At 35.4% G+C, this 20,405-nt stretch overlaps 1 protein-coding gene across 1 annotated transcript in view; it reads right to left on the bottom strand.

Moving 5' to 3' along the window:
• The window catches only part of Invadolysin (leishmanolysin-like peptidase, invadolysin), a 578,826-nt gene that overhangs the window by 403,687 nt on the left and 154,734 nt on the right, over positions 1–20,405 (bottom strand). The window lies entirely within an intron of this gene.

Raw genomic sequence — 20,405 nt, 5'->3', positions numbered from 1 at the left:
CAGTTCTCTGTACTACATACGGCTTCCTGTTAATATACGGCCAATCTTCCACGTAGGCCCTTGTTTATTATTCCAAAGTTAAGTTAGAGTTTAGTTAATATTTTTATATTCTTACGTTCAGACCACAAGTGATTGGTCTCTGTATTCCGAAGTACAAAAATTATTGTAAAGAGTGAAAAATAAAGGGTTTCGTATACCCTTCCTGTGTATCTTGTCTACTTCCCACAGTTATTGAACATAGCTTTAGTAAGCTCCCTGTTCCGAGTCAGGTTCTTGAATGTTCCCAAAGCAAGTAAGGCGGAACACTGAACCTGATAATTTTTGAAGCAGAAGACATGAAAAATGAGCAATGCCCTTCCCAGGACTCGAACCTGGACCTCTCGAATAGGCGCCGTGTTTGCTAACCATTACACCACGAAGGCATGCAGAAAAGAGAGAGAAAACATCTTATACACTCCTCCTTTTAAAGGGCTACTGGGCATTAGGGTACCCAATCGCCAAATCCTGGTGGTGAAGAATCATCATCCACCACCTTTTAGTTCGGCCGCCACTTTAGAGCCATTAGGTTTTTTTTTGGGGGGGGGAAGACATAAAAATGAGCAATGCCTTCTCTTGGACTCGAACCTGGACCTCTCGAATACGCGTCCAGTGTGCTACCCGTTACATCACGAAGACACCACGAATGTGGTAGTTTATCAATAGCTACACTGCGATAATTTCTAACGTCGCCTATGTAATGCAAACTGTATATTTTAACTACTGTATTGCTGTTGTTGTTGCTGTTACTAATCTCCATGCCTAAGAATATACTAGACGAGGTCCACGAGTCCATTCACCATTAGAAAATCAAAAACAAGCTTAGGAGACCCGTAAAGGTCCACAACAGACAACTCCAGGCACTCAAGGATATGTGCCGGTGACACTTAGAACAAATTGGGTGCATCTTGACACCCCTCTCAAAAGTAAGTCCCCTCAAGTGTCCACTGAAGAATCGGGAAAGTGTTGTCTGAACACATCTTTCGCAATCCATAGCAAGGGATCTTCCAGGACAATCAGCTTGTTACCAGGGATGAGTCGGGGGAACGAGTCAAATCTACTGTATTGCTGTAATTACAGTATGTATTTATGCGTAGGAATCTTCGTGCGCTTCCTTGTTCTGTTCGAAGATGCTTTATGGCATGGGTTCTCAACCGGTGGTACGCAAGAGAAAAATAGGTGGTACGCAAAGGAGCAAGATATTTTTAGCTATTAAATTCAAAAATTAAAACTTCAAACATCCTGATTGAGTGTTTTCTCTAACACTCGTAAATTTATGCGATCTGAGCTTTGCTCAAGATTGGTGGTGGTAATAGTACTTTGTAGTGGTGGTATTAAAGGATTTCAATTTTTGTTTAAATGGTACGCGTTAGTCAAAATTTTGATAACCTCTGCTTTATGGTATTCTCATTTTGCAACTTTGACTCTTCTCAAAGTTGAAACTTTGAGAAGAGTCAAAGTTTCAGCTTTGTTGAACTTTAAGTTGAAACTTTGGCTCTTCTCAAAGTTGAAACTTTGGCTCTTCTCAAAGTTGAAACTTTGGCTCTTCTCAAAGCTGAAACTTTGACTCTTCTCAAAGCTGAAACTTTGACTCTTCTCAAAGTTGAAACTTTGACTCTTCTCAAAGCTGAAACTTTGACTCTTCTCAAAGCTGAAACTTTGAGAAGAGTCAAAGTTTCAGCTTTGTTGAACTTTAAGTTGAAACTTTGGCTCTTCTCAAAGTTGAAACTTTGGCTCTGTGTGCCACCATTTCTTGTAACCTGTTGTATAATGAGTTTGATGGCACGTTTTGTTCTTTCGTGGAAATTCCAATTCCCCTCTTTCGTCCTCTCAACAAAATGGCTGAAGAATGACAGGTAACCGCTGTCGATTACCATTACGACTCCTTCTTTCTGTTGTTAAGCAGGTTTATGGGTCAGCTTATCAGGTTCAGTGTTCCTCCTTACTTGCTTTGTGAACATTAAATGACCTGACTCGGAACAGGGAGCTTACTAAAGCTATGTTCAATAAATGCGGGAAGTAGACAAGATACACAGGAAGGGTATACGAAACCCTTTATTTTTATCTCTTTACAATGATTTCCGGACTTCGGAATACAGAGACCAACCACTTGTGGTCTGAATGTAAGAATATAAAAATATTAACTAAATTCTAACTAAACTAACTTTGGATGAATAAACAAGAAACTTGAAGATTGGCCGTATATTAACAGAAAGGCCGTATGTAGTACAGAGAACTGTTAACACTACAATACGTTTAAAAATTATCACGAGAATTAAACCTCTGGCCTGGAAGGCAACCAGCAACGGAGTAAAACTGCTAAGGTAAGCGGCCTGCTTCGACTAACTCCTTCCTCTCTTCTTGCTTGGCAAAAAGCCACAACTTAAGTACTTGGCGTTCGCAAGACAAATTTGCATAAATAAGTTAAAGCTTTTAATTCTGGCTGGAAATAGAAAATAAGAAGTGATAGTAAAGATTTAAAATAAAATAAACGTTAGTAAAACTTAAGATCCTTACAAGCTAAACTTTCAGTTTATTCTGGGTAGCGTTATATCCAGGTTTACAATTGTTGCATTGCGTGAAAATATCGAACAAGAAAAGAAAAGAAATTAAACATGACAACAGAACTTAAATTGGACTCTTCTGTAAAACTGTGTTTGGACTCTTCAGAGAAACTGTAATACTTCTTCCAAAAAGCTCGATATTTCTATAACTCGAAATCACTACACATTAAGTCGTTTCTGTGGGATTCTGCTGTAGTTAACAGTGCTAACTGCAATATCGTTGGGACCGGTACAGAATGCCGGAAAAGGCAGTTGTCTGTTTCCCGAATCCCGGAAACGGAATGTTCTCAGTTGTCTGTTTCCTTTTCTCGCGATTGTAGTATCGACATATCCCTTCCGGTGCATCCGGGAAGATGTTCTTCAAAAACCATGACCTTTATGACCTTCAAAAACTTAATAAAAGTTAACTTATAACTTCAGCCGCCCAGGAGGTGCCTCCACAACAAAATGGCCACCATTTCTAGCCTTAGGAGTGGCCAATGCTGAATAGTAGTGTCCGCCATTGGATTTAAAAAGGGGGGGGGGAACTTGGGACTTGAAAAACATAATGAAAGTTATTTTAACGAAATAGAAAGCTTCGAATTTTTAGCATTGTAAAATAAATCATGCTTTTATTAAAGATATCAAAGCAACAAAAACCAACGTAATTTGCGTGTATTAGCAGGAATTTATCGAATTCTTTTATTGCAAACATAATACTTTTTTTAAAAACAAACAACATGAATACAAAAATGACTGAGGCTACGAAATTTTCAATCATGCACATGAAAAATGCAATTTTTCGTAGAGATTTAAAAAATAAAGGGGGGACGGCAGAAAACTTGAAAGAATTCAGATATCGCACCAGAGGGTTTGTTATGCTCTCGCTGAAGCATTTACACAGTGGTAAACCAACCTGCTCTTGCACTCGCACATATTAGCGCAACTATTTTTGTCTTTTTAACTTTTATCATTAAACATGGCTTTCTTCGCACACACGCCACCAATAATTCAAAAGTGAAATCACAAAATCTGTAATATGTTTAGAGTTCCCAATACAGTGTTAAGTGTTGACGTTAACAGCCTATCACTGTTCTGTTTCGTAAAATCATTTACACATTTTTTTTTGGTTCTTTTTACCTTTATTTATTGAACGTCATTTTCCTCTCACCTCCGCCACATAAAATTTTAAAACCACAAAATATTTAAAAACAACCTATCTTTAGAATTTTCGATGAGTGATAAGTGTTGCCATATATATTTTTACATTCGCTATATTAATTCTTTAAAAATAACACATGGCGAAAACATGCGGTAGCAAGTGCTTAACACGTGACTATTGTTCCGAATTTTTGACAACAGAATATATTATTGGAGAGAAAAGCAGTCGTCTGAAAAATACAAATTTAAAGCACAACCAACATGTCACCCACGCTTCTGACAAGATGCACTCAAAATTCAATGCGATACATACGTATTCTAAATATCTCCTGCATTTTCCAGAGAAGCACTCAGTAAGATATTTACCTCACAAATAATGCATAAATGCGAAGAAAATACCAGTAAAGAAAATAAGATTTCCGTAAACATCTTCCTTCCCAACGCTACTCCTTCAATTCCTGTGAGAAATACAGCACTCAAAGCTTCGAAAACATTCAACAAAAACTCTCAGCAGCCCATTCTATAAGCGTTTGTTGTAAGCCTTGCAGTAAACTTGCAACGAAAAAAACAACTTCAAGAAGAAAAACATTTGCACTTAAGGGGGCTCATACACCTTAAACCCCTTATGAGCTTTGAATTATGTGACTGTTGCAAGAATTGAGTTATTTTATTTATTTTAAAAGTAATTACCTCCAACCGTTTACAGCTGACTACATAATATAGCTGCTTTGGAAACTAGTAACCAGAAAGTTTGTGTTGCCACAAATATTTTTGTAATTTAATCAGCTTTGTGACAAAATTTTTCGTCGTTTTTCCACCTTGCGCGCATGATATTTTAAAAATGGCTAATGGTACATACTTGAAATTTGATGGAATTCTTTACATGGGCACTATTTTCTAGCTGAACCAAAAATCTGATGAATATTTTAATATTAAACAATTTTATGCACGAGAACATTACAGATTTTTTATAAACTCAACTCCAAATAAAATAAAAATTTAACATGAAATTCTCAGTTTTTTTGGTTTACAGTAGCTTCCAAATGTTATAAAAGCTATATATAAACTATGGAATTAAATAATGCAACAGATAATTTTAAACTGTGCGCACAAGGTGAAATTACAATTAAAAACAGTTAAGCATTTTTTTTACAATTAAAATTAAAGTTTCTACGCAAAAAAAACAGGCCATTCGATCAGCGGGTAGGAAGACAGATTTGTCACTGACGCTAAAATTAGTGCACAAGCTGACTTAACTCACTATTTTACCGAGTTTCTAATGTAAACAAATGGCGGTTCGTTAGGCTTAACTCGCTACTTAGTTTGTTCATAATTCTACAACAATTGCATGCGAATTACCTAAAGACATGAAAACCTTCACCGGAACATTAAAATTAGATAATTCAATCATTTTTAAAGCAAAAAATGTAAAGGTTTCCCCCAAAACGGGTTGCAAAAAGGATTTAAAATGGATTCAGAAGAGATTTTTTCGTGTAATTCAGAAGAGATTTAGTTTATATGTAGGTAAGCATGTATGTATTTATCGCGCATAACTCAAAAACCAATAGCCTCACAACATTAAAATTTTGATATAGGACTGCTATAACATGTAGTTAGTTGTTCACCTTCCTTTTCGGTTGCAATGCATACCCACTCCATTACTTGGATCCCTGAGCTAAGTTATTTTTTATTCTTATATATTGGTAAATTGGTTAATTTTTGCTTTAAAAATGATTGAATTACGTTGTTCTTATCTCCCGGTTAAGGTTTTTTATGATCTTTAGCTAATCTGCATGCAATAGTTGTAGGAATTATCAACAATTTAAATGGGCCCACCAGCGGCCTAGCGGTAAAGTCGCTGAACACTGGTAGTTCGGTCCGAGGTTCGAATCCCGCGAACGGGCTGGCTTCAGGCTTCATGGGCGTTTTCGTGGTTTTTCCCATGTGCAACGTGTATACGAGCCTGCTTCCCTTAAAAAGTCCTCCTCGAAGGCATCCTTTCCCTTAGGCGAGATAGCCCTCGATGCTTTGCCATAATCACACACACAACAATTTAAAAGTTGTTTAAGTACGGCTAAGCGTAATTTTTTATATCATAGCACCCATATTTGTTTACATCTGAAACAGACCAGAATAGTGAATTAAGTCAGTTTCTGCACCGTCAGTGTCTTTTTGCCGAATGGGACCAAAAGTAAACATTCAGTTTTGTGCACCGAAAAATCTACCTTCTTGCTCGCTGGCCGAATTGTTTGTTTTTGCGTAGAAACACTAATTTTATTTGTAAAAATTGTTTTTTAATTGTTTTAACTGTATTTGGTGTTTCATATTTTTCTATATTTTTCAATTTTTAATAAAAATATTTTGAAGTTTTATGTATTTTTGCCTTGCCGGGAAGTGGGAACTGAATTAATTGAATGAGAAATATCACTAATGAAATTCGAGGAAATAAGTTTAAATGAAATGCAGCAAAAAATGCGTATAATTTAGTATTCCGTACAAGAAAAGCATGTGTCATCCAACAAGAGGATGGAATTACGGTTACAACTGACACGGTAATCAATTAGATTTTATTCAGTTTAAATACAAATTACCGAGATATCCATTTATTCAATGTTAAATGCATGTGCTCCTGTATTTTTACTTTTCTGGCATAGCTTTCTCTCAAAATTTGTCTCTCGCTGCGTCGCACGTAGAAATACAGCAATTTTAATTATAAGTCTACTAAAATTAGCTATCTAAATACAAAATTCATAACAATATTAACCGAACTGTTGATAACAATTAGCGATGTATAGGAAATTCTAAACATATACTGCTTTTAAAAATATTATGATTTTGCTGTTGACTTCTATGTGACGTAAGAGAGAGAAAGCTATGTTCAATAATAAAGTTAACATGGAAGAAAAAAAAATGTTAGAAGGAGTGTCAGTATTAGCATTTCATTCATTCAAGAGCAGATTGATAAACTGCGAGCTCATCAAGAGCATAAGAAACCTCAAAAAACTTTCTGGTGCGATATTAAAATCTGAATCCTTTCAGAATTATCAGTATTGTTATATTAATACTTATAGCCATAACTTATATCCTTAACAAATCTGTCCGTGTACATAACCAGTCAATGGACAGTCATTTTTTGACTAATCATTTCAAAGAAATGAACTTAAAATTCTTTAAATAAATGTGCACATACCTTAAACATGGAAAACATGTTTTTTCTAAAACTCCACGCAACTGCTATTAAGTGTTTTAAACGCGCGAATGAACGGGTATAATCGAAGAAAAAAACATCAATTTGAAGATGGAAACACAATTTTTTTTATTCAATGTCAAGACTGGATTCTTATCCTTTAATTAGTGCATTTAAAAATTATTTTGTATCTTTACATAATTACAATGCAGATTCCCTCCCCCCCCCGAGACGGCTGGATTAAGTAATGCAAAGACAGAGATTAATAAAAAAAAAAAAGAAGTAGAAGCCTATGCAGAATCTAAATTGCTCAGGTTAATTCACATTAAAGAAAATCAAAGAAGCGGAAAATTGTCAGATTAAATGTAAATTCTCAGATTCCCAGAGCGGAAACATTAAGCAAAAAATAAATAAATAAATAAATTTTATTTATATTTAATTTATTAAATTTTACTTTTTATTAGTTTCATAGCTTAAAATAAAATAGATCTGTATTCATTTAATAAGCTTCGGAAAATTTAATAATATGTTAATGTTACATTATTATAAAATTTAATAACTTAACATTCCGCAAGTTCCGTAATCAAGAAATATAATTTAAAAATTTCAATACACGTAAGGTGGTTGATTTTACGTTATTCCAAAAATCTCATTTAAACCTCAAAGCATCAAAAATGTTGTATATATAAATACTGCAATTTAATATTTTGTTTCCTAATTATTCAGAATTATTTTTATTTTTACAGAAGTGAATTATTAAATAAATAATAAAGATTAAAATAAATAACCTTAAGTACACAATAATTATTATTCGGAATAAAGATCTAAATTTACAAAGCATTTATTGCACTTAAATTGTTCGGTTTGCTAAGCGACGAAGTTTGAGACATCGACCCTGTGCATAGCTATTTGTAAAATCGCAAAGAATGTACTATATAAAAGATATTATGTTTAGCTCAATGAATTAATCTGCTTTAAAAAAAATGCTTCCCAAAAATAAGCATCAATATAAGTTTTGAAGAAACAATTTTATTATTATTAAAAGAAATAACTTAAAGTATATACCAAAGACTAATGTTTAAAGAAAGAATTTCATCATTATGATGAGAAATTATTTCAAAGTACATATTTTATTATTCTAAAATCAAACAACTGAAAGTACATGTTTAAGACTAACTAATATTTAAGAAAAGAATTTTGTTATTGTCACGCGAAATAATTCAAAATACATGTTTCGAATACACACGAATATTGAAAGAATTGTATGATTATGAAGCCAAACAACTGACAGTACACTTAAGAAAGAATTTTGTTAAATAATTCAAAGTACTGTACACGTCTAACACCAAAATTATTTAAAGAAATAATTTTATTATTCTAAAACCAAACGACCGAAAATACATGTCTAAGACTAATATTTAAGAGAAGAATTTTGTTATTGTCACGCGAAATGATTCAAAATACATGTCTAAGACGAATATTGAAAGAATTGTATGATTATAAAGCCAAACAACTGACAGTACGCTTAAGAAAGAATTTTGTTAAATGATTCAAAGTATACAACGTCTAACACCAATATTATTTAAAGAAATAATTTTATTATTCTAAAAAACCAAATGACTGAAAATACATGTCTAAGACTAATATTTAAGGAAAGAATTTTGTTACCGTGTTGCGAAATCATTCAGAGTACATGTCTAAGACGAATATTTAAATTACATTATTATGAAACCAAATGGATGAAAATACACGTCTAAGACTAGAATTTAGAGAAGAATTTTGCTGTTATGATAGCAAATAATTCAAAGTACAGTCTAAGGCGAACATTTAAAGAAACAAATTTAACTTTTTTCATTTTAATAACGCTGCACATTTATAAGAATTACCATTTAAGTTCAAAATAAATGAAATGTTTGATTAATTATATATATTATTAAAAATAAAATAAGGACTTAAGTGACTCAGAAATGTATATTTTGTTTTGAAATTGTTCAGTTTTCAAAGAAATTTATTTACAAACAGATTAAATATGGAAAATAAATTTATTTTTTTATTTTAAATTAGCATTGTTATGGTAAGAATTATACTTACGATAACCATTATTATGGCAAGAATGCGAATTTTTTTTTTAATTTTGATGAGTTTAAATACAGTTTTACATTATTTTTGTAACCATTACAAAATTACTGAAAGCTTTTACTACGCCTCAGAAAATCTGCAGGTTACGCTAGGTTATCTGAATATGGCGAATCACACCAGGGCTATCTGCCTTCAAAAATCTATAAATGGAGCCAAAAAATTTGAAGATGCGTACTTGTTTCATACTAAATATTCGCAGTTACAAATTACTGCAATAAGAACAATCTCTTTTTCGTGGATTCTGGCCTCGGTCAGATCTTCTGCAACAGCCCTCCCAGATGTATGAAGTCTACTTAGGGTTACCTGACTTATACAAGTATTCTCCCTTGAGAAGACAACATGTGTCTACTGTAAACAGAATCCTGTGGCCTCATCAAAGAAATGTGAGTTCGACCCCAAAATTCGGAGAATTAAGAATCTAGATGATAATGATTCTCAGAATCATAACATCCTAGCACTCGAAGAAAATATTGCTGTTTGCTCCAAAATGACCAGTCTAAGACTCACAAATTCCTGAATATCAACTTAAATGTGAATGAAAGAGCTAATATTTTCTTTAGGAAACTCACACAGATTGCAGAAAAATATGGACGAATAAAACCAGTGAGGAAAAGTATTTGCTCCCACTTAGGATTGTAGACATGATTGCTGGAGCAGAATTTTAAAATTTCCACTTCCTGGTAAATTGAACACTCCTTCGGACTTTCTTTGGACGTTCCTTCCCCAACCTCTCAGATATCCCGGTGGGAAATTACTTGACGAACGTTTTAGGTGATGTGATATAACAGCATTATTTTAAATAGGCGGCAAACGTAGCACTAGCGTTTTTTTGGAAATTAAATAGTAAAGATATTAGGATTTTTTTAAAGAAAGGTGTCAAGAAACTGAAGAAATGTGCAGTGGCCTCGCCGGGACTCGAACTTGGACCTCTCGAATACGCGCCGAGTGAGCTACCGTTACACCACGAAGGCATGCACAAAGAAGAGAGCAAATACCTTATATACTCTCCCTTTTAAAGGGCGGGGGGATTAGCGGACCCAGTCGCCAAATCCTGGTGGTGAAAAATCATCATCCACCACCTTTAGTTCGGGCGCCACTGTAGAGTCATTAATTTTTTTTTTTTAAGCAAGAGTCGTGAAAAATATGCAATGTCCTCGCCCGGAATCGAACACTAGATCTCTCGGTTAAGTTAGGTTAGGTTATTTAATTACGGCAAAGCCTCGAGGGCTATCTGCCTGAGAGATGAATTCGTGGAGAACTTTCTACAGGAAACTGGCTCGTATACACGTTACACATGGGGAAAACCACGACAACACCCATGCAGCCACCCCGTTCGCGGGATTCGCACCTCGGACCGAACTACCAGTGTTCAGCGACATTACCGTTCAGCCGCTAGTGGGACACTAGACAGCTCGACTACGTGCCGAGTGTGCAACTGTTATACCATGAAGGCATGCAGAAAGGAGGGAGAAAATACCTCATATACTCCCCCTTTTAAAGGGTGATTGGGGATTACGGTACCCAACCTCCAAATCCTGGTGGTGAGGAATCATCGTCCACCACTTATTAGTTCAGACGCTACTGTTCAGTCATTAGGAATTTTGAAGTCGGAAACATGAAAATTGAGCAATGCCTTCGTCAGGACTCAAACTTGGACCTCTGGAATAAGCGACGAGTGTGCTACCGTTTCACCACGAAGGCATGCACAAAGAAAGGAGAAAATACCTTATAAAATGACTCGTATCGTTTTCGCCTCTCAATTTTCGGAAGACAAAATTAATTTTAAAAAAGTAAAAGATACGCCGAGAAACACGTAAAAAGTAAACTCCCCCCCTTTTTTTTTTTCTTCTTTTTTATCATCAGATCGTGCACACTTAGAATACTAGATTAGATTTTAGGTGTCATGGACACTTAGAATACTGGGATGCATATCGAACGCCAATTTTAAAATTTTGCAAATTCTTATATGATGTGACTTGACCTTGACACGTAATGTAACTAAAAGAATTTTACTCCCTCTGCGATCATCATATTATATTATGCAAAATCTCTAAACCATACCGATAAGAAACATTCACCGCAATTTGAAATTCCATACGAAATATCCTAAAATAATTTTGAAGTAAACCCCTATTTCATTCTGAATTAATGTTTCTTCTGCTCATTTTTCATCTGGTGTATGAGGGGGTGAGGAACAAGCCCTTAAATCAGTTATGTCAAAATAAAAGACCGGAAGCGACGAACAATGTCGTCAGAGTTGCACCACTTCCTTCCTTACAGGGGGGAGGCGCTAAATTAGCAGGAAGCTAAGACAAAGAAGTTAAGTCATTAACAAGAAGTATTTTCTCACTCCCAGGGGGATAAAAAAATCAATACTCGAAAGTACGTCCAGAATGTTCGTGGGATTTTTGGAATAGAAGCCGCCTCCCCTCCTCTGCGAGTTGTAGAATTGATTACTCTAATGACCCCACCACACACACACACACACTTTCTCCTCTTCATATTTAAAAGGAAGGAACTGCGAATACGGTATTAAATTCCGCTTCTGCTCTTCGCACAAAAATTCTTGGTCTAATTCCAAAATGCATACATTTTCTTTGATGTTAGAGTAAAAGTTATTTTTAATTCACGCGCCTTTTTCTTTTGCTCTTTCCACAACGGATAAGCAGTATTATTTCTCATAGATGTTTATAATTTTCCTAACTATCTGCTACACAAAAAAAAAAAAAAAAAAAAGTTTTCAGATTTTACATTACACCTAAATTGGCGATGCCCTACCCCATTTACATACACATTTCGAAAACATTTGGGCTAATATCCCTTTGGACTAAAAATATTTTAAAATATTTAAAAAGAGCATATCTTTAGAATTTCCGATACCCAGTCTCGCGTTCTGGCGATTTAAAAAAAAAAAAAAAACTTTTTTTCAGCCCAAAGGGACAATTTGCCCAGATGGGCTATTAATTTCGTTTTGGCATTTTGCGTTGATTCACTTTAAGCGTTCTTTCACTTTTCAAATTGTTGCCGCCAAATATTACAGCCCTGCATTACATTTAAAGAAATTAAATAATGAAAAATCTGCATAAATGTATGTATGTTTCTCGCATTGTGATAAAACAACGGTTCCTAGACCCATCTAATTTTGAAAAACGTACATCTCCACTCGAATTGTGACATTTGGAATTTGTTTTCTTATCTATTTCATATTTTGTAAAGCATTTAGAAGTTTTTGATTAAGAAACTTAACGATTTCAAAACGAGCAACGGCAACACCGCACAGCGCGCGAGGCTGTGTTAAGATAATGACAGTCCGACCCTCCTGGCAGACTTTCCATCGCCCTCTGGCCTTTTTACGGGCTGCGCCAGAGTAAGCTAGGTTTGGTTTATTAGATTACGGCAAAGCACTCGAAGGCTATCTGCCTTAAGGGAGGGATGCCTTCGTGGAGGACTTTTTAAGGGAAACTGGCTCGTATACACGTTACACATGGGGAAAACCACGAAAACACCCATGCAGTCAGCCCGTTCGCGGGATTCGAACCTCGGACCGAACTACCAGTGTTCAGCTACGTTACCGCTCGGCCGCTGGTGGGCCCCAGAGCAAGCTAGAAACAACCACCTCCAACAAAACAAAGACATGAAGAACATAATTAAAAAAACTAAATTAAAATTTAAATGGCTCGTATCCACGTTATACATGGGATGCAATCAGCCCGTTCGCCCGAAATCGAATCCAAGTCGAACTGGCAGTGTTCAACGTCTTTAACTCTCTGTCGCTGATGGGCACACAAAAAAACCCGGATTTTGAAACATCCAACGCATCAGCAATAGATAACGCTACAACAACCTGAAACGTAAAGAATAGAAGTAAGGTCAAATCACGTGTTCGGAAAGTTTCTGAAGTGTGAGGGCACTTGCCACTTTCAGCAGCCCAACGATATCACCACGAGCACTGGGTAGTGTTATCTTGACAGATCGCTATTACTGTTGTGACTTATCAAGATTGCGCCTGTCGTTGGCAAGAGCCTTGACAACCATACAAGTGACAGTTCGATTTTGCTCAGTTCCGCCCCTAATTTTGATGGAGAGCACCCCGGGGGATGGGTCTCTCACCCTTCTTCCCCTACCACCAGATCACCAGTCATCCAGATCATTTTGTGTTCTCCTGCCCACACACAGCACTTAACAGCCTCAAGCAACCACGAGCCAGATTCTGGCCAAATTGGTTCCAGAATCTACAAAGTAACAGAGTTACCCAGCGGAAACTGAAAACAATAATTGACTACTGTACTAGCAATGACTCTTCTGACGCTGGAAGATAGTAGCCATAAAAGTCTATATAAGCTAGTTCAATAGGTCAGCAACAGAGTATGTGATATGTATGCTCAATATGTAATTTTGTATTTACGCTGTGCCAGGTTCTCATACATAAAGTTCGTACTGTATCTGAATGCTGTAATGTATCTGTTTATGTTTATATCTTTTATTTATGGTACCTAATTTATACTAAGGATCACGCGTACCTCAATGACATGCTTCTTGTAAACTTTAACTATCATGATAACGTATATGTATGGGTGTATATATCAATATGAGTGAGAGTATGTATACTTTCATTTGTTTCGGAATATCTATGTATGTAAGTGTGTATATATCTGTATCTGAGTTGGTATTTATATGTATATACATATATTTTGATTGCACTCTTCTTCAAGTGCCTTGTATGCACACGTATATACTTCTTTGTACATTGTTGTACTCTTCTTCAAGTGCCTTGTATGCACATGTATATCTCTTTTTTGCATTTTATAAATGTCGTCTGCTCAGCCGGCGCTGCCCAGGGCTGCGGCCTGGTAGCTAGTGGTTGACTCCCGCCGAGTAACCAATTCCGCATGGATATATCTATACCTGGGTCGGAAGCCAACTCAACGGTTTACTTCCCCTACCACCAACCTCTCAAGAGGACTTACGGCTCGCCGTATATTTAGTGCTTTATAGTTTCATTACACTAACAGTCTTATAAGTAAATGCTTTAAAAATAATCTTTCATCATTGTCAATTCTTTGTAACTGTAAAAGGTGTAATAATAAGCGTCACCATGCTTTCTAATAAAACAATTATATGTCAGCTTGCAACAATTACAATATACTCATTGGCGTAGATAGAGAGAAGAAAGGAAGGGCAGCTGTCCCGGGCACAGCGTCCAGGAGTCGCAAAACTGTTGTTACGAAATTTGAAGCAAACAGGAGGGGGCGCGAAATCTTCAGTCGTCTCTGGGCGTTGAAAACCATAGCTACAGCTCTTAGCAATGCCGCAAGGATGGCAGCACATTTAAAAATATCTATGCCTTCTCCGGGATTCGAACCAGGAACCTTCCGCACGGCAATCAGCGATGCTAACCATTATGCCCGTTAGGCAGGTTTATTGGAATGTACGTTTCTTTTAAAGAAAAAATATTGTGATAGTTACCGGTAGTTTATCGATGATTCCTTTTCATTTATTATGTTCTTGCTGTAACCGCATCCTACTTAAATTGAATTATTCGCCTCATTTTTCCCTCATGATTCTCGCCCGATGCAATTAGTAAGAAAAGGAAAAACAGACGCGAGGAAATATGGTATTACTTAACCTCACAGAAATGGAAAACTTCGAAATGAGATATTTTTTCGATTTAAGAACCACAGATACATACTTTATTTTAATTGTTTTGATGTAACAAACAGAAGCTGAAGATTCATAAACTCACCTTTCTTGACGTTTCTACGAGACAGTGGAAAATAATGTGGGAAAGACGCTCGAAAGCAATTTCGGGTTCGGGCTGAATCGGGAATAAAACGGTCAAGGTCGTTTCGGGAAAACGTTCATTCGGGACGGCACCAATCACAACGCAAAACATAAAAAGTTTTATCTTTGAGATAAACATCTCTCTTTCCCTTCCATTCCCATTTACAAATGAAGGAAATTACAACATACCTCAAAACGAGCATATAATTAACGTTTGAGCTAGTCGTGATTATTATACAATAGTAAAAGATTAGATCGCAATAATGAGCGAGAGACTGTCATAACAACCGGATGCAGTTTATAGTTTCATTAAACTAACAATCTTATAAGTAAATGCTTTAAAATAATCGCTCATCATTGTCAATTCTTTGTAACTATAAAAGGTGTAATAATAAACGTCACCATGCTTTCTAATAAAACAATTATATGTTAGCTTGCAACAATTACTCATTGGCGTAGATAGAGAGAAGAAAGGAAGGGCATCTGTCCCGGGCACAGCACCCAGGAGTCGCAAAACTGATGTTACGAAATTTGTAGCAAACAGGAGGGGGCGCGAAATCTTCAGTCGTCTCTAGGCGCTGAAAACCATAACTACAGCTTTTAGTGTACTCCCAATTACCCGGTTTGCTGATTATCCTTTCGTAGCTGCGCCCACGCATACGCACTTAACGCATGCGCGAGAGTGTACAAAAAAACGCATTCCCGCAAGTTCGAGCAGCATATTCCAAAACCCGCTAAATTGAGTCTTTAGGTTTTTGCAAGGTATATTTTAATTTTATAACAGTTATATTAATTTCAAAGCCCTTTCCTATCAATTCTTGCTTCCACTCGCAACTCCCTACCAGAATGAGTTTTTAGAATCGCGTTAAATGCAAATGAGTTAGAAGAAGTATTTAGGGAAAGTTCAATTAACTTCGATTGAGGAAGGAATCCTCAGTAGCGCCTGTTTGTCTTCTGGTTAAGTCACTCTCGAAGCCGTTACGCTCGACCGTTACGTGCCTTTTGATATTCGCCGGCTAGGCTAAATTAAAGGCCAAGTACGTTAAACAATTGTGTTTATCTTCGGGTAAGTCTCGTTTAGTTAATTACAATTTAGTTTCTTTTTTCCTTATTCTGAGTTAAAGCCCGTGTAGAGGCTTCCTGTAAGCCCGAGAAGGGACCTACTTTTATTCTTCTGTGAGTAAATAAAAAGGGTATTTTAATTCCTCTCGAGTCTACGTCCTTAAGTAGTTTGAACTCACCGATAGGTCCTCTACACAGTTCACTAGATCCCTCGACGTTTATCTTAGACAAATGAAATAAGGAACTGTACAGTTTAATTTCAACGACTAGCTCGTACAGTTCGTTCTGCATGTGCATAGTGGAAGTAAAACGAATAGGTAAAGGTATGGGGGACACCAGCGATGTACCATAGGTCAACTGGTAATGCCTTCCCATACTAACTCTTAAAAAATCTGATGTGTACACCACATGACTTCCTTGTATTGGAATATTAAATTATATGCATTTTTTCTTGCATTTCATTTAAACTTATTGGATTGAATTAAATCTACTTCGCCGACAGCGCATAAACCACAATAGAATAAATGCATTCTTTAAAATTCACTCTATATTTGTTTACCATAGCGACACTCTGGCGCTAGATTCACTTAACAGTATCAATAATTATATAACAGTTAACTTATATAATAATTTTATAACGGAAACTAAGTTAACTGTTATATAATCCAATAATTATATAACAGGTAACTTATATATTTCGTTCATATTCTAACTCATAATGCACAAAATTTATATCATTTAAAAAATAGACTTATCTAATCGTTGCCACATGCTCTATTCAAATACTATAATAAAGCTAGAATGATGTATAAAAGAAATTAAGCAAACAAAACAAAAAAAGAAACAGTTTTTCACAGACGATTGAGTATTTCTCATTTAATTAATTCAGTTCTCACTTCGCGAGAAGGCAAAAATACATAAAAACTCAAAATATCTATATTAAAAATTACGAAATAAATCTCAAATGCTTATTTCCTCGAAAAAATTCCAGAAAAGATTAAGCGTGATTTAAATAATAAATGAAGGCGTTATCTTTGTTGTTGCGAAGCTAAGTTTCTCTAGATTGGCAACAAATCCACTAGTCTCCTGTTTCAAATGTAAACATCAATGGCCGCCATTAAAAAAGGCTTAGCGGCAATCAAACAACTTTAAAATTGCTGATAATTCTAAAAATATTGACACAGATTTACTAAAGGCATACAATTAACCGGAAGATAAAAACAACATAATTCAATTATTTTTAAAGCAAAAAGTGTACAATTTACCAACATATAACAGTAAAGAAACTGAGATTACCGAGCCGGGTAAGAGAGTGGATATATATATAAATATATTTATATACGTTTGGTGCGGCCGATTGCAACACAAATACGAGGTGCACATCTACATGTTATAGCAGTCCTATATACAAAATTTCAATGTTCTGAGGCTACTCGTTTTTGAGTTATGCGAGATACGTACGTACGCACGAACGTACGTACGCACGTACGTACATACGTTCGTACAGACGCCGCGAAAAATTCTCTTCAGAATTAATTTTAAAGCAGTTTTATAATTTTTTTGAAGGAAAAGAATATTTTATTCTGTCCTTACGTACAGATATCACGCAAAAACATCGTTAAATTGCATTCGATAACGGTCAAAATGGATATTTTCGTTGAAATATGCTGCCTGAAACTTTTCGCGATTACAATACTTCCTTTTTCTTCGTACAAGGAAGTAAAAAAGGGGGGAATTGCAAGTTTTATACGAATTTACATAACTGAAGTAAAACGAATAATATTGGTTCGATCAAGGAGAAAGATACTTCGTAATACATAAAACGGATTTATATAACTGTGAAGATGGTAGTGAATTTTCTGGCGCAAAACCTTATGGGTTACATGCACCGTAATTGCGAGGAAGACGAGGCAATAACTGAAGTTGTAGAGACATTCGGTTATTTCGAACCACGAGACATGAAAAATTAGCAATGCCCCCGCCGGGACTCGAACCACGGACCTCTCGAATACGCGCCGTGTGAGCTGACCATTACACCACGAAGACGGGAGAAATACAGTATAAAGTTGCATGCCAAAAAGACTGAAAATGTTGATCAAGAAAACACCAAGGAATAGTTCGATGGCGTTAAGCCTTAGTTTCTGTGCTCGAGTGATGCTGATATCGTTTCGAATGTCATAAAAACAGACGAGGCAGAAAGTGTATTCGAAATACAAGAGAAGAAGATACTCATCCGATATAGCAATGACTTCTGTCGCAACTATACTGGACTTCGTCGATCAAAGGGGATTCGAATACGATGACAAAATAGCACTGAAATCCGACAAATATTTCAGCGTTCTCAAAAACTAAATAAAATTACTGATTACTGTAAGAAATAAACCCATACAATACGCATGAAAACTGATAGTGTGTATTTTTCAATTATGCGTAACCTGCTTCCCTGACATTAGACTGGATAATGAAGAATACACTGTGTACTGAAATTAAAAATTCTATTCTTTCACGTTCAAACCGTAAAAAAAAAAAAAAAAAAAAAAAAAAAAAAAAAAAAAAAAAAATCGCCCTAATAATTTTGATATCAAGGCTTAAGTCAGGTGGTCCCAACGAGGTTGAAATGAAACCGATGAAATTTTAAAGGGGGGAGGGCAATGATCATCAAAAGTCGATTGATTCAAAATAAGTTTAAAATAAATTACACAAACTGCAAACGGCAGAGTATTGTCGCCAAGTAAGGAATTAAGTCGCCAAACAGCATGCTTTCGATTTTCTGTCAACCATTTAAAATTAGGCAAAAATATAACTCTATTGATTTTGAGGGTGATCAAACATAAGCTACTCTTCTTCAGAAGCAAAAAGATTTCTGCGATGAAAACATCACTGCCAAACCAATTGCCTAATCTTAAATCTTAGACTGGTATTGTTCGCTTTTGATAAGGCACAGGCTCCGAGTATTAAAATTACGGTTACAACACTGGTCAAATTACTTCCAGAAACATTATAAACAGTTCATAAATGAACGCCAAGTCAACAATTCATAAATGAATTTTTGCCTTATTCTAATTAAAATGATATAATAGGTTTTTTTAGCCCAAAGGGGCAATCCGCCCAGAAGGGCTATTAATTTCGTTTTGACATTTTGCGTTATATAAAAAGGCTAATATATATAAAGCGAGCTGATCACTATAAAGGGGTAATCACTTTTTAAATTGCTGCCACCAAATATTATGGCCTTGTATTATATTTAAAGAAATTAATTAATGAAAAATCTGCATAAATGTATGTATGTTTCTCGCATTGTGATAAACAACGGTACCTAGAGCCATCGAATTTTGAATAACGTACGTCTCTACGATCTCCACCATGGGCATCTGGAAGCTCAAATTTGGAATTTGTTCTATTATCTATTTTATAATTTGTAAAGTATTTATGAGTTTTTTGATTAAGAAACTCAATGATTTAAAAGCAAGCAATGGCAACACTGTACGGGTGAAAAAAAAAAAATTCTCTCCAGAGCACGAGACGGTGTATCGGAAATTCTAAAGATATGCTCAATTTGAAATTATTTTGCGATATTGCTCTTGAACTGAATTTTATGATTTAAGTGCGAAAAACATTTATATTATTTAATATATAGAGGTAACACACAAAAATGTTAACAAAAATGTTAAAAAAAAGCGTAATGTAAACGGATTTTTTTAAAAGTATTTACTAATTTTTTTAATAGCTGGGGGCGCTTTATTTTATAGCGACACCATTTCATTATGCAAGCGCCAAATAGGTGGCCCACCGTTGTCTCCTATGAAGGGATGTTTTCATTCGATTTATGTTATCAAAATAGTCGTGAACAAAAGTAATCCTATTCAGCGGTACCTTCTATATCTACCTTGTGAGGGGAGAGGAGAAAGTGACATTCTAGTATACAAATGATGAAAAACTTAAGAGACAGAAAGGTACGTGTTCACCTTCCACTTCAGAAAGCAGAGCACTTACAATTTCAACAGTCGTGGCGTAACAGTATATGATGACCTCGACCTAAATATAAAAGTTGTTTGTAAGTAGAACACAAAGTTTAACAAAAAATAAATACATTTAAACGATTAACAGCGGCGAAGTTTATTAACAATATTAAAATTTCTAATACGTGTCTGCTTTAGTAAGCATGATGTTTATTTCCAGTTGTAAAAAATAATGAATTTAAGAGCGAAAAAATACTGACAGTGGTTAAAATACACACGAAAGGATTCGAATGTATATACACAAACACATACACACATACACACACACACACACACCAAAAAAAAAAAAAAATGAAAGGTTTAAGATTTTAAATTACGTCCAAAGGGGGTCTTTTTCTTAATCTTTTCTGTGTTACCTTTATTTATTAAATATCGCGTTCTTCGCAATTAAAATATAAAATTCAATTCAACAGCAATATCGCAAAGTAATTTTAAAATGAGCATATCTTTGGAATTTCTGATATAAAGTCTCGCGCG

The sequence above is a fragment of the Stegodyphus dumicola genome, chromosome 10 (assembly GCF_044657685.1).
Source record: "Stegodyphus dumicola isolate Sdum_Otavi_A_Nest chromosome 10, ASM4465768v1".
Taxonomy (NCBI): domain Eukaryota; kingdom Metazoa; phylum Arthropoda; class Arachnida; order Araneae; family Eresidae; genus Stegodyphus; species Stegodyphus dumicola.
This window is presented reverse-complemented; position numbering and strand designations above follow the sequence as displayed.